The sequence below is a fragment of the Balaenoptera ricei genome, chromosome 6, assembly GCF_028023285.1.
Source record: "Balaenoptera ricei isolate mBalRic1 chromosome 6, mBalRic1.hap2, whole genome shotgun sequence".
Classification (NCBI taxonomy): Eukaryota; Metazoa; Chordata; class Mammalia; order Artiodactyla; family Balaenopteridae; genus Balaenoptera; species Balaenoptera ricei.
This window is the reverse complement of record NC_082644.1, coordinates 104,064,341-104,080,112: the sequence shown is the minus strand read 5'-3', so window position 1 is coordinate 104,080,112 and position 15,772 is coordinate 104,064,341. Positions and strand designations below refer to the sequence as shown.

Genomic DNA, 15,772 nt, shown 5'->3' with positions numbered 1-15,772 from the left:
GCACCAGGCAACTGTGGGTCTCCGAGCCAGAGCTGCTGCTGATGTAATCGGATCTAGCCACAGAGACTGTGACTAAGTGAAACTCCATCCGCTGTGAGGTTTCCCTCTGGTCCCAGGAGGGACCAGAGCAGGATATGAGGCGGCAGCGCCAGCGAGGTGCGTGGTCTGCGCGGAAATGGTGAGATGCCCCCACCTGTACTGTGTCTCACCACAGGCCCGTGTGGGTCTCCCCAGCATGACATCATGCTGGAGCTCCCAGGCAGGAGGTGTGGGTGTGTGTGAGCGGTCACATGGTGGGGGGTGTGGGGGGGAGGGGCGGGGCATGGAGGGCATAAATCAGGGTTTCTCAGTCTCGCCACTGTTGACATATTTGTGTGGGATAATTCTTTGCTGTGGGGGCGGCAGCGCTGTCTGTACATTGTAAGATATTCAACAGCATCCCTGGCCTCTACCCACTAATTTCCAGTAGCACTTCCCCCCAAGTTGTGGTAGCCAAAACGTCTCCAGTCATTTACAAATGCCCCGCGGGGGGCTAAATCACCCTCTGTTGAAAAACCACTGGCACAGACCAAAGAATGAAACAAATCAGGCCTCTTCTTATTAAAGGCAGGGGTAAGAATTCAGGGGAAACATAAAATACAGTAACTCTCCAACTCCTTATCTAGTTTTAGAAGTGAAGTAAAAAGCTGGCGTTAGCTTTGTTTGATCGTTCAGATGATATTTGTTCAATAAAGAGGCAAATGTATTGATAGAAGTAATAATAATTACCAACTATTTAGCAGTTCTATAAGCTTAGCTCTTCTAAGCACTGTATCTCACTGACTCTGAATGACAGACCTGAGTGTAGGTGTTCTTATCTCCATTTTACAAATGAAGACATTGAGGCCCCGGGAGGTGAACAGTCTTGCCCAGGAGCCTACAGCTCAGGAGCAACTGAGCAACTGAGCTGGGATCTGAACCCAGGTCTGCGTGATTTAAGGTCCAAACTCAGAGCCATTGCATTGTCTTAGCCCATTATTGTGGAGTCTGTATGCAACGTTATAAAAATTCCAAAGCCGGTGATTTAAACCAATGAGTATCTAATGAGAACGTCTACCTTCAACATCAGCCTAGACAAACGGTGGGTGGATTTGAGTGAAAGAATCAGACCTCCATGCTCTTACTTAAACAAGACTAACTAAACCACATTTATAAATCAACATGAGATAGTACATAATTAACCCTTTAATTGGTGGCACACGTTAAAGGTGTATAACCAGAATGCTAAAGAGAAAGAACATGGTTTAATGCCTGTGTCCCTGAATGGGGTGGCCCATATACCGTGAGGCTCCTCAGTGAGGACTTGGAGCTGAAAGCATGTACTTGGCATTGGACGGTCCTGGGTTCTAACCCCCACTCTGACACTTACCAGCTATGTGACTTTGGGCAGAACACTTTACAACTGGGAGCCTAGCTAACTCCTCAGTAGGATGGAGATTAAAATACTGACCTCTCAGAACTGAACTGAGACCAGGTAGTGGGAACCAACGTACAGTGTCCTGGGCTTCCCTGGTGGCACAGTGGTTAAGAATCTGCCTGCCAAGGCAGGGGACACGGGTTCGAGCCCTGGTCCGGGAAGATCCCACATGCCGCGGAGCAACTAAGCCCGTGCGCCACAACTACTGAGCCCGCACACCTAGAACCCGAGCTCCGTAACAACCGCAACAAAGAGTAACCCCCCGCTCGCCGCAACTAGAGAGAGCCCGCGCGCAGCAACGAAGACCCAACGCAGCCAAAAATAAGTAAATAAATAAATAAATTTATTTTAAAAAAAAACAAACATACAGTGTCCTACAGCCACGTGGCTTTTCTTTCATCACACCCATCACTTTTGTAATTATATGCTTATTTGTATATTTACATGTTTAATGGATCTCTCACCCAGGATTTTGAAAGTTCTATAAGAGCGGGGACTGTCTCTCTTTTATTCATTGCCTCTCTAGCACCTGACATAGTACTTGGTACCTAGTAGATAGTCATTTTTAAAATGTTGAGTGAATAGTAAATGTTAATGCATTCTTTCTCCCTGAATTTTCTTCTAAGATAATGAGTTTCCTGACACTGGAAGTATTCAAGCAATGGAACAATTAGATTCTCTCTTCCTCTGTGTCCCTATCATCATCTCTTATGGGGCCTTTCACCACAGCACACATCACACTGTTTTGCAATTACCCGTTTCTGTGCCTGTCTTCCCCATGAGTCTATAAACTCCTTCAGAGCTGAATGGATCACCTTTTAATCCCTGTGCCATGGTTCCAAGTCTAATCAATAAAATTTGCAAAGTAAAGGCATTGATACCTTAGAGGGCATCCATCGACCAAATTAGAACTCAGACAAAGTTACCACTCTATTTTCTTCCAAGTCACCAATTCTAAGCCTCAGCAACTCTAACTGCTGCCAGCTCTGCTCACACAACATCCAACAATCAGGAACAAAAGATTGGGGTGTTATTTCTATTGTTTCAGACAAGCATAGACAATCAATAACTCTGTATTATATTAAATTGGCCTCTTTTACAAAGAAAAATTGTGAGCCAGATTTTCCATATCTAACTCTGCACTTCAAAGATGATTAAATTCAAGCATTCATAAAACAAATATCTATAGAGTGCCAGCCACTGTTCAAGGCTCTGGTTAAATCCTGTTGGGTCATTCAAGATGGAGAGAATGATTTTGACATTGGGCATTCTTCTCATTTCCCCAAAGGAAACCAGATGTTCCTATTGGATTGTTCGGGTTAGACAGCAAAAAAGGAGCTCAGAAATCTTGGAGATAAACTCTTCATCCTCCAGTCTCAGCACCTTTGGAGAAGGGAACATCTGATGCTCAAAGGAAATAGTTAATTAAGCCACAAATACTTCCTAGCCAGAGGGAAGTCTCCTCCAAAGCAGAATGCTTCGGCATTGGAAAGGCTGGCATACCTGTAGATCTCATCTCTCTAATCACCATGCAACTTCCCTGAAAACAGGAATAGCTATTACTTCATCTGTGATTGTTCTCCAGGGGAAGAAAGAAGAAAATAGCATTTTTGGTGTCTGGGGACATAAGCTGATAGCTTTATGTATATAACGCAGTAGCAGGTACAATACTCTACAATACTGGAGGATAAGAAACATTTCATTTCTTTCTCTTCATTTCTCTCAACCATGCCATGCTGCGCTAAGTCCCCACCAAAGGAACTGGTAAAATAAAATAAAATAAAACCCAAATAACTGGTAAAATGTAATCTCAGCTGTGTTGGAAATTGTTTCTCTTACAAACTGGCTTATTCAAGAGTCCAGGGGTCTTACGTGGGCCCAGAACATCTGGGAACCAGTTACATGCCTCGTTCCTCTCTGGCCACGGCAGTTATCCTCACTGTGCAAGCCTGCACCCCTAGAAGTGGGTGGCTTTGCTCTTTCCATACCCCACCATGGTGCTGGGATCTTAGTAAGGCCTAAGCTCATTAGTTGAACTAATATGTAAGTGCCATTTTTGTAGATCAAATGTAGTCAAATACCAGCAATTTTATATAAATCACCTATTGACTAAGTGTGCAAACAAGACTGCAACTTGCTAAAGAGCCAAAGCACTTCTACTTCTTTGGAAAACAACCATGTGCTACTAATTTCTGCTCATTAAACAGAAATTTAATCTTCTGGGATCTTCTCCCAGAAGATCCCACGTTGGCAATACTATACTAGCTTAGAAGAACTACTGGCAGAATATACTTCAAAGTTAGCACCCCTCAGCTGGTCTCCTACAATGCAGCTGTCTCACTGATTCATCCTGGCCCCCGCCCCCTCCTGTCTATGGGGATTATCAAGTCTTCACTGTAATTTCCTTATAAAGTATTTCCATGGAGGAAATCGTCTATCATCTGCCTTAAGGAATGAGTCATGTATCTATACTCTCAGAAGAGTACTCTCCCCATATCCCATTCATCTGCAAGCCGAATCCAAGCCTGGCCTGGGCAGGTGTTCCAAAGCATTTAGAAAGCCTTTGAACTTCCCCTACAGAGGCCGCTGTCTGAGACAATGTCTGAAAGACTTGCTTGACATATCACTAAGGGGATCTTTTGGTCCCCACACACCATAACTCCCTCGGATGACATCACTGAGCCAAATGGAAACCAGAGGGAAGCAGAAGAGAGAGACAGGGTTTGTAGATCGTGCACAGAAGCACAGACGGAGTGGGGAGCCTGGCATGTGTCTACTTGCCCTTCTCAGTCACCTTTTTTGTCTTTTCTAAGTAGAAAAAGCTCGATCTATGTGAAGGATTTTTTTAACCTATAAACTCCTCTGGTGTTTGTGGGTCTTACAGAAATCTCGACAAGTTGCTTCCTCCATGTGAAACATTACAGAATGAGAAGATCTGGATTTTAGCCTCAGCTAACTATGATTCATAGTGTGTGGGCAAAGCAGGCAATGCTCCGGGCCTCCTTTTCTTATCGCACATTTGAGCACGATGACCTCTTAGCTCTTTTCAACTTGACAAAGTGTGCTGTGGACGAACCCTCAGAGTTATAGATGAGCAGCTACTCAGATAAGCTTGACACTTATTAGGGTCAGGCTGACTCTGGAATGATAAGGATGCAGTGTTTTAAGTCCAGTTTCACTCCTCTCCCTGGGCTAAATCACTCAACACTACAGAGCTCCCACATCAAGAGGCCACTTCGAAACTGTCAGGCTAATGGTGGAGGTTGCAGCTCCCTCTGACTTCCCTTTCCCGGCCTGTCTTCCAGCCAACACCTAAAAAGTCATATTAAAGGAGATGGAACAAGAAGGTATTTGAGGTATCTTTGTCTGGTTTAGGTATCAGAGTGATGGTGGCCTCATAGAATGAGTCTGGGGATGTTCCTTCCTCTGCAATTTTTTGGAACAGTTTGAGAAGGATAGGTATTAACTCCTCTCTAAATGTTTGATAGAATTCACCTGTGAAGCCATCTGGTCCAGGACTTTTGTTTGTTGAAAGTTTTTAAATCACAGTTTCAATTTCATTACTTGTGTTTGGTCTGTTCATATTTTCTATTTCTTCCTGGTTCAGACTTGAACGATTGTACCTTTCTAAGAATTTGTCCATTTCTTCTAGGTTGTCCATTTTATTGGCATATAGTTGCTTGTAATAGTCTCTTCTGATCTTTTGTATTTCTGTGATGTCAGTTATAACTTCTTTTTCATTTCTCATTTTATTGATTTGAGCCTGCTCCCTTTTTTTCTTGGTGAATCTGGCTAAAGGTTCATCGATTTTGCTTATCATTTCGAAGAACCAGATTTTAGTTTCATTGATCTTTTCTATTGTTTTCTTTGTGTCTATTTCATTTATTTCTGCTCTGATGTTTATGAATTCTTTCCTTCTACTAGATTTACATTTTGTTTGTTCTTCTTTCTCTAGTTGCTTTAGGTGTAAGGTTAGGTTATTTATTTGAGATTTTTCTTGTTTCCTGAGGTAAGATCATATTGCTATAAAACTTAAAACTGCTTTTGCTGTGTCCCATAGGTTTTGGATCATTGTGTTTTCATTTTCATTTGTCTCTAGGTATTTTGTTTTATTTCCTCTTTGATTTTTTCAGTGATCTATTGGTGGTTTAGTAACATATTGTTTAGCCTCCACGTGTTTGTGTTTTTTTACAGTTTTTTTTTCTTGTACTAACAAGAAATTACAGGCCAATATCACTGATGAACATTCACACACTAGTGTCAGTATCACTGATGAACATAGACGCAAAATCCTCAACAAAATATTAGCAAACTGAATCCAACAATACGTTAAAAGGATCATACACCATGATCAAGTGGGATTTATCCCAGGGATGCAAGGATTTTTCAATATCCACAAGTCAATCAGTATGATACACCACATCAACAAATTGAACAATAAAAACCATATGATCATCTCAATAGATGCAGAAAAAGTTTTTGCCAAAATTCAACACTCACTTATGGTAAAAACTCTCCAGAAAGTGGGCATAGAGGGAAACTACCTCAACATAATTAAGCCCATAAAAGACAAACACACAGCAAACATCATTCTCAATGGTGAAAAACTGAAAGCATTTCGTCTTAGATCAGGAACAAGACAAGGATGTTCACTCTTGCCACTTTTATTCACAGTTTTGGAAGTCCTAGCTATGGCAATCAGAGAAGAAAAAGAAATAAAAGGAATCCAAATTGGAAAAGAAGTTAAACTGCCGCTGTTAAGCTGTTTGTAGATGACATGATACTATACATAGAAAATCCTAAAGATGCTACCAGAAAACTTCTAGAGGTCATCAGTGAATTTGGTAAAGTTGCAGGTTACAAAATTAATACACAGAAATCTGTTGCATTTCCATACAGTAACAACGAAACATCAGAAAGAGAAATTCAAGAAACAACTCCATTTACCATCACATCAGAAAGAATAAAATACCTAGGAGTAAACCTACCTAAGGAGACAAAAGACCTGTACTCCAAAAAATATAAGATGCTGATGAAAGAAATCGAAGGTGACATAAACAGATGGAAAGATATACCATGTTCTTGGATTGGAAGAATCAATACTGTCAAAATGACTATACTACCCAAGGCAATCTACAGATTCAATGCAATCCCTATCAAATTACCAATGGCACTTTCCGTAGAACTAGAACAAAAAACCTTAAAATTTGTATGGAGACACAAAAGATCCTGAATAGCCAAAGCAATCTTGAGAAAGAAAAACGGAGCTGGAGGAATCAAGCTCCTTGACTTCAGACTATACTACAAAGCTACAGTAATCAAAACAGTATGGTACTGGCACAAAAACAGACATATAGATCAATGGAACAGGATAGAAAGCCCAGAAATAAACCCACACCCGTATGGTCAATTAATCTACAACAAAGGAGGCCAGACTATACAATGGTGGAAAGACAGTCTCTTCAACAAATGGTGCTGGGAAAACTGGACAGTTACATGTAAAAAAATGAAATTAGAATACTCTTTAACACCATACACAAAAATAAGCTCAAAATGGATTAAAGACCTAAATGTGAGACCGGACACTATAAAACTCTTAGAGGATTACTGAGCCTGCACATCTGGAGCCTGTGCTCCGCAACAAGAGAGGCCGTGATAGTGAGAGGCCCGCGCACCGTGATGAAGAGTGGCCCCCGCTTGCCACAACTAGAGAAAGCCCTCGCACAGAAACGAAGACCCAACACAGCCATAAAATAAAAAATTAATTAATTAATTAATTTAAAAAAAAAAAAAAAAACTCTTAGAGGAAAACATAGGCCGAAAACTCTCTGACATAAATCACAGCAATATTTTTTTCAATCCATCTCCCAGAGTAATGGAAATAAAAACAAAAATAAACAAATGGGACCTAATTAAACTCAAAAGCTTTTGCACAGCAAAGGAAACCATAAACAAAATGAAAAGACAACCCACCGATTGGGAGAAAATATTTACAAATGATGTGACCGACAAGGGATTAGTCTCCAAAATTTACAAACGGCTCATGCAGCTTAATATCATTAAAACAAACAACCCAATCAAAAAATGGGCAGAAGACCTAAATAGGCATTCCACCAAAGAAGACATATAGATGGCCAAGAGGCACATGAAAAAATGTTCAACATTGCTAATTATTAGAGAAATACAAATCAAAACTACAATGAGCTATCACCTCACACCAGTCAAAATGGCTATCATCAAAAAATCCACAAACAATAAATGCTGGAGAGGGTGTGGAGAGAAGGGAACCCTCCCACACTATTTGTGGGAGTGTAAATTGGTATAGCCCCTATGGAGAACAGTATGGAGGTTCCTTAAAAAACTAAAAATAGAGCTACCATATGATCCTGCAATCCCACTCCTGGGCATATATCCAGAGAAAAACATGGTCTGAAATGACACATGCACCCCAACGTTCATTGCAGCACTGTTTACAATAGCCAAGACATGGAAGCAACCTAAATGTCCTTTGACAGAGGAATGGATAAAGAAGATGTGGCACATATATACAATGGAATATTACTCAGCCATTAAAAAGAATGAAATAATGCCATTTGCAGCAACATGGATGGACCTAGAGATTATCATACTGAGTGAAGTCAGTCAAACAGAGAAAGAGAAATATTGTATGATATCGCTTATAAGCAGAAGCTAAAAAGAAATGATACAAAAATGAACTTACTTACAAAACAGAAACAGACTCACAGACTTAGAGGACAAACTTATGATTACAGGGGGTGGGGGGAAGGGTGGGAGGAAGGGATAGTTAGGGAGTTTGGGATTGACATGTACACACTGCTATGTTTGAAATGGATAACCAACAAGGACCTACTGTATAGTACAGGGAACTCTGCTCAATATTATGTAACAACCTAAATGGGAAAAGAATTTGAAAAAGAAATGTATATGTATGAAAGAATCACTTTGCCATAGACCTGAAACTATCACAACATTGTTAATCAGCTATATGCCAATATAAAAGAAAAATTAAATTAGAAAAAAAGAAAGTATTCTAGAATCTAGTGAGATGGAGTTACTATTTTTAAGCCCCTGTTATGCACAAGGCAGGCCCATTTAGCCCTTGTTATCAGTTTCCTACGGCTGCTTTAACAAATCACCATAAACTTAGTGGCTTAAAAGAACCAAAGTTTTTTCTCTTACAGTTCTGGAAGGAAGAGTCTGAAATGAGTTTTACTCAGCTAAAATCAAGTTGTCCACAGGGCTGGGTCTTTCTGGAGGCTCCAGGGAAGAATCTGTTCCTTGCCTCTTTTAACGTCTGGTAATGGCCAGCATTCCTTGGCTTGTGGCCACATCACTTCAATTTCTGTTCCCTGGTCACTTTGCCTTTTCCTCTCCTGTAAGCAAATCTCCCTCTGTCTACTCTTATAAGGTCGCTTGTGATTGCATCCAGGATAATCTCCTCGTGTCATAATCCTTAAATGATATTTGAAAAGTCCCTTTTGCCGTATAAGGTAACATTCACTGGTTCTGGGAAATTAGGGTATGGCTATCTCGGGGGAGCCATTATTCAACCTACTACAGTCCTGTCAGCTCTATGAAGGGAGTACCCTCACTCCCATTTTACAGACAAAGACACAGATGGGGCTCATAGAAGTGAAGGAATTTGAAACATTTCACACACTAGTAAATGGCAGAGTGGGGATTAAACCTAAGTCTGTCTATTTTCCAGTCACGGGTTTCTTATTTTATACCATTGTACTGAAAATACAGTCAGGGAGGAAGAATTTTTCTCTCCCTTTCTAGGTCCTTCTGGCTGATCTAAGAATTAAATTGACATGAGGCAGATTAACAAGAGAAAATCAAACAAAAGTTTAATAACATGTATACATGGCAGAGACCCAGAGAAACTGAGTAACTCTCCAAATGGCTGACACCCTCACCTTAAATACCATCTTCCTCTAAAGACAAAAGAGCATGTTGGAGTAGCTGGGACTTGAAAGGGGAGAAAGGAAATTCATATGGAAATGGAAAAGCAAATGTTTGGTAAACAAATGTTTGCTGGGCCTCAGCAGACAATGGGACAGAGAGTAGACTCTGATCTCTAGGCCCTGCTCAAGTTTCCTTCACCACCATGCCCAACCTGTATTCTTTGCAGATACGTCTCCTGATAGCTCTATTCTAGGACAGGCCTTTTACCTAAATTCTTTAGGCAGCTAAGGCGTAGGTAAAATGAAAGAATTCTTGAGTCTTTTGGGCCTCGATTGTTTTCAGCTCAAAATAATCTCTATGACAAAGTTTGGGGATGGCAAACTTTGCTCCCCTACAAGACTGATAACACAAGACCCTTTATAAATGGTTTCCACGGTGGAAATCAAAGAGCCCAGTATTTTGCACATGGAGACTTCTGCCAAACCATGCATTGGCTCTGTGACTTTAAGCAAGTCCCTTGACCTCTTCTCACCTGTAGTATGGGGGAAGCTTAGGTGTGAGGATTGAAATAATGTCACTACTTTGTAACTGTTACTAGAAATATAAGTGAGTATATGAGTATATTTGCCATCAATCATGCCATTGGAAGGCTGTGGGGTAGGGAAGGAGTACAGGTGAGACTGCTCCGTCAGGACCAAGACCAGCCCAGGGGAACTCCCCAGGCAGGAAAGTGATTCCCATACCTCTGTGATAGCTGTACATCAACCTCTAGGCCCTGCTGGGGGAGCTTCTAGCTCTGAGGCAAGCGATACCATCCGGCCAACTCTGACTAGGGGAGGATTTTCCATCACCACCTGAAGACACAGAATGTATAAAGACTTGGAAAACGACAGGAGAACAGGACCCTTAAAGCCTGCTGTTGATTGCATGTGCACAGCAGGATGGAGGGGGACCTATGAAGGATGTTTAAGTAAACAGAGTAACCAGTACACTCAGTTTGGTCAACCTGGGAATCCCAAGGCCTGTAACAAAAGGTGCTATGTATTTTTTTACATGCTTACACATTTTTTTTTCCTTTAACCCTTTTTATTTTAGTGAGCTCATTTTTGGAACATAGCTTGAGGTTATCTTTTCCATCATTTAAAAATGAGAAAATAGGGCTTCCCTGGTGGCGCAGTGGTTGAGAGTCTGCCTGCCAATGCAGGGGACACGGGTTCGAGCCCTGGTCTGGGAAGATCCCACATGCCGCGGAGCAACTAGGCCCGTGCGCCACAATTACTGAGCCTGCGCGTCTGGATCCTGTGCTCCGCAACAAGAGAGGCCCCGATAGTGAGAGGTCCGCGCACCGCGATGAAGAGTGGCCCTCGCTTGCCGCAACTAGAGAAAGCCCTCGCACAGAAATGAAGACCCAACACAGCCATAAATAAATAAATAAATAAATAAATAAATAAATAAATAAATAAATAAAAATTAAAAAAAAAAAATGAGAAAATAAAGGCCCAGAATAGAAAAGTGACTTACCTAGAATAGCCAATAGGCATCATTTTGAGATTATTTGAGTGTAGCAAGCATAAACATTTGATTAAGTGTATTTCCTTTAACCTTGAGAATAACTCTAAGAAGTACCAGTTATTAATGTCCCCATTTTACAAATGAGGGACTGATAACAAAGAAGTAAAATAATTTGTCCAAGGCCCCACTTCTTTTCCTAACTAGTTAGTGGTTGAATTAGGACGGGAACCAAATCCACGCCAGTACTTTCACAACTCCAGCATTAGCACTGACAGACATGGACTTCTCATGGCCTCTTGCTGCCACAGTACCTGAAGAAACACAAGCAAAGCCCCTCTTGCCTCATTAGACTGTTATGCACAAACTCCATAATCACTCAGGGTGGTCCATCCGAGTCCAAGAATGTCATTTTTGCCTTTGGGTACCTGTTAAATTAAGTACATGAGGAATCACACCCAATCACAGGAGGTTGGGGATAGAGCCCACAGCCTGGGTTTGGATCTTCTTGCTGTCATTTATTACTCACGTGACTCGGACAATTTACTTAAGCTCTCTGTTCCTCACCGCTCCCATCTGCAAAATGGGAATAATGATAGTATCAACCCAATCGGCTCACTGTACAGATCGCTGAACTTCATATATGCAAACCACTTAAAAAGTGCCTAACAGGAACAACTCAGTCAATGTGAGCCACTCTTATCCATCTTTGTCCACAAAAGAAATCTAAGAAAAACCAAGAAGAGAAATAAAGAAAAGGGACAAATTAAACATCCTCACAAGTATCTAACTCAGTTGTGACAAATCAGTCAAAAAAAATTCAATCTGCCTTGGCTTCAAAGCTGTGTATTCCCTCTGCGACCTGCGTTACGTCCTGAGATCCTCTGACTACTCATATTCATCACAGCAGCCTGTGCGCACACCAGTAAACATGACCAAAACCATCCCCTCAGCTCTTCTACAACTCCAGACCTTCCAACTCAGCACTGGTCGATGCTCATCGTTTGAATCCTTCCCTCTTCCCCTTTGGCTCCAGCTAAGAGGTCATCCTTAGAAAGTGTTAGCAAACAAGACAGCACCTGGTGGTTTCAACTCCCTTCTCTCCCCTGCTAACCCCTGCAGAGCCCAGAAATACTTTAGGTGGAAGCTGGGATCATGCACAACACAGCCGTGCCAAGTGTGAGCTTTCGACTGCGATTTGGGGCAGAGGGGATCATTCATCATCAAAAAAATCTGCATAAGGCATCACAGTTTACTGAGCACTTTCTCTTCCACTCTCTTACTTGGTCTTCACACCAACTCTGGGAGGTACTCGAGGTAGGGATGTTTTATCTGTCTCACTAATGAGGAATCTGAGTTTCAGAGAAGAGATATGATTTTCTCAAGATAATTCACCTTGTAAATGGTCAAGATGATTGGAACCCAAAACTGCTTGTGCCAATCTTATGCCTTTTCCATCTTCTCCATCATTCGGCCAATCAATCACTCATTTCATGGGAACATTAATTGGCTTCCCGGTGCTTTGAGAAGGAAGGCACAGTTCTTGGCCCCAGGGGACTCTCACAGTCCCTTTGGGGAATTGGGTGAGTAAATCAGTGATAACAGTAAACACTCTAATCATCTAATAAATCATTGCAAGGAAGTTTTATGGTTTACCTAAATTCTGCCACAGATCACATGCCATTCTAAAAACCATGATATGCAGGAATGATATTAAAAATAATTAACTAGTGGCATGGCATAGGCGCCAACAATAAACAGACACTGGTTCTAAACAGATCTGTTAGTAAGCACGTGAAAAGTGACAGTGCCTACCCTCAAAGTGTTCATGGCCTAATGAGCTAAAAAGGCAATTATACAGTGTGCTAAAAATAAAAAATGGAAGTCTGGGTGAGCATGGATGAGGTGCCCTTCTCTCTGAATGTAAGGTTATGGAAACTGTCTTAGAAGTAAATCTTGAAAATAATATAGGTACTTGCCATGAGGATAAAGTCCAGGGAGGGTTATTCTAGGGCCTGGGAATGTACAAAGGCTTGGAGGCCTCTAAATTATTCTTTTGATTTTTTTACTTAGCATTTTTAAGTTGCTAAGATCCTTAGGAATCGCCCATTTTGTAACCAGTACACCAAGAGCCAGAGAAGAGAAGAGATTTGCCCAAAGTCACACAGTAAGTTATGCATCCTCAGGACTCAAACCTACTGTAAACCAAAGTTCTTTCCACTTTTCCACGCTGACCAGAGAGCCTACTTATTGGTTGATTCACCCTATTCCAGCCAGCAGGGAAGCTCTCCTCTGTCTTGCCACTCATTCAATGACCAATGACGTCTTTGAGCTTTTTCGTCCTTTGTTGTCTAAGGAGAAGGGAGAAGAAGAGCACTGAACAAAGCCTTGCAGACAGCAAGTCGGGGAAACTTGACCCTAAACAAATGCATCTAATTGAATGACTAGCCCACTGTGTTGGACCCGAGCTCCTTCATTGCTTTGGGAGAGATTTCTGGCAAATATAGAGTCACATGGGACTTTTGGACGGGAGTTAGCACACTGGATGAATCCCAAGAAGAGGAAGAGGTTGGGAGCAGTGGGTAAGTAAGGGGGGGGGGGCTAGAAATCAAGGGGTCCCGTGGGAAGTAAATGCTAGACTTCTCAAAGAAATGGACGCTCAGCTTCCTCAGAGAGTGCCCAGTCCTGGCCGATATTCTACTCCCTGGCTGATCTATCTCGGGAAAGAAAAAAAAGTATTGCATCTAACAGACCTTCAAGGTAATGAGAGTGATCTCACCTGAGGTGAACCTCCACACCCCCTCGGGCCTCCAAACCACGTCGTCCTCTGGCATCCTGTGAATGAGGATAGCAAATGAGCAACGACAAAATCAGGCTTTGGCCGAGAACTCCGTGCAGAGGTGGAGTTCACAAGCGTTCACTCTGCCCTCTCACCTTCCTGCTAAGTTGGAAGGTCTGGAGCTGTGGAAGGGCTGAGGGGCTGGTTTTGGTCATGTTTGCTGGTGTGCGCGCAGGCTGCCGTGATGAATGCAAGTGAGTCAAAGGATCTCAGGACTTAACGCAGGTTACAGAGGGAATACACAGCTTTGGGAAAAAGTGTTTACCGTTCTGAGCAGAGGGCCACCATAAGACACCGGATGCCAAGAGGTGCAGCCTCTGCCAGACAGGAGGATGAACGTGTATTGATTCCATAAGCATCCTCCTCTGTAATGTCTAATGTGGTTTGGTTGCTCAGTTCTGACCTTGACGACCATCTTCATGGAAAGCAGCCGAGGTGGCCTTGGGTAAGTCATTTCTCTTCTCTGGGCCCCCTCTCCTCACCTGTGAAATGGATGTGTTGGGGAATCTAGTTTCCCTCTTATGTTCTAAGGGTGAAAAAAGAAGAATTTAATTATAAAGCACAGCATGTCAAACATTCACTTGTTCCTCCATTACTTCTCTCATTCAATAAACATTTACTGAGCTCCTACAATACGCAAGGCTCTGTGCTAGGCAAGGAAAAGCAGGTGTGATCACTGCCCTCTGGAGGCCTAGCATGTAGGAAGAAAAACAAGACATACGTATAATTATACCATGTAGAGTCAATGAATGTCCTAACAGAGTTACAACATGCATGGAAGCATTTCTTATGGAAGACATCTAGGAAGCAACATGGTGAAGTTAGATCAGAACTGGATGCCAAGTGGATGTGAGAAGGTGGACGTGAGGATTCCAGGTAGAGTACGGTGTTAGCAAAGGTTCAGGTATTGGAGAGCACAAGGTGTATGCAGACCTATTTGCCTGGAAGGGAGGCTGAAAAAAGTCCAGAGATAGATGAAAACAAGTGCCTTATCTGGGCTCCTCTTACTTAAAAGCCAAGGTATGGCTTAAGATGCCACATAGGTTTTGGAGAAAACTCCTTTTACAAGTAGCCTCTGCTAAAAATATACAAATAAAGCTAATCATCTCTGGAATATACTTCTATGATAGTTAACTTAATGCTTAATAATATTCTTGTTTGTTTGTTCCACTGGCCTGTTTCCTGCCTTGAGGGCCAGCCTGGTCATATTTGGCTTTGTTTTCCCTGTGATTGGCTAAGCCACTTGTAGTAGGAATACTACAAGGATGGGGGGCTGGGTTTGGGAAGTTCCCAGAAGAAGCCATATGTTATCACCCAGCTTTCTAGCACGTGCTCTTATTCCATTTAAATATACATACGACTGCAAATATGTATTGATTATGCATTATATGTAAATGTAGTCTATATGCCATATGACATGTATAATATACTATTCTAATATTTCTATTCCCTAACCCAGGAGATAAACTCAGTAGATTTTGAGAAGCCAAGAGAAATGGAAGCACTCACTACTGGTAAAAAGACACGGCCTCATGCTACTACAATACGCTTTAGCTAAAACACAGAGTTAAAAACTTCCAAAACAACCAACATTTGAATCAGCCAAAATAATTCGTAAGTTCAAATGAGTTGTCTTGTGACATGACTATTTATGGGCTTTCTTGTTGTCTGGGAGGGTCACTTAAGCAGAGAATCCTAGGATACTGGAGCCAGAGAGACCACAGGGATGACCTAATCTTGTCCCACTTTTTTCAGATTGGGAAACTGAGGCCCACAGCAATAATAATAAGTATGGGGGTGATACCATTCAGTACTGAAAATAGGCAGATAGTTGAAACCTCTGTTATTCATACTTGATTTTTTTAAAAATCAAGGATCTCTGAATTAGCTCTATGGAACAAAGAAACATATCTTCCATATACAAATATGGCAGTGATTTTTATACAAGCAGTGTTACAATCTAATAGGGCATAAAACATTGTTTAAATATCATCTTACAATGTTCCTGGGCAGTAACGTGTAATAGAAAGAACTGTGAA

At 41.8% G+C, this 15,772-nt stretch overlaps 1 long non-coding RNA gene across 1 annotated transcript in view; it reads right to left on the bottom strand.

Annotated features, from left to right (window-relative positions):
* LOC132367947 (uncharacterized) overlaps positions 1 to 10,210 on the bottom strand; it is a 35,935-nt gene extending 25,725 nt beyond the window's left edge. The window contains exon 1 of the long non-coding RNA XR_009503882.1: positions 10,129 to 10,210. This is a non-coding gene — a long non-coding RNA (uncharacterized LOC132367947). The remainder of the gene's footprint in view (positions 1 to 10,128) is intronic.
* Between the last annotated feature and the right edge of the window lie 5,562 nt (positions 10,211 to 15,772).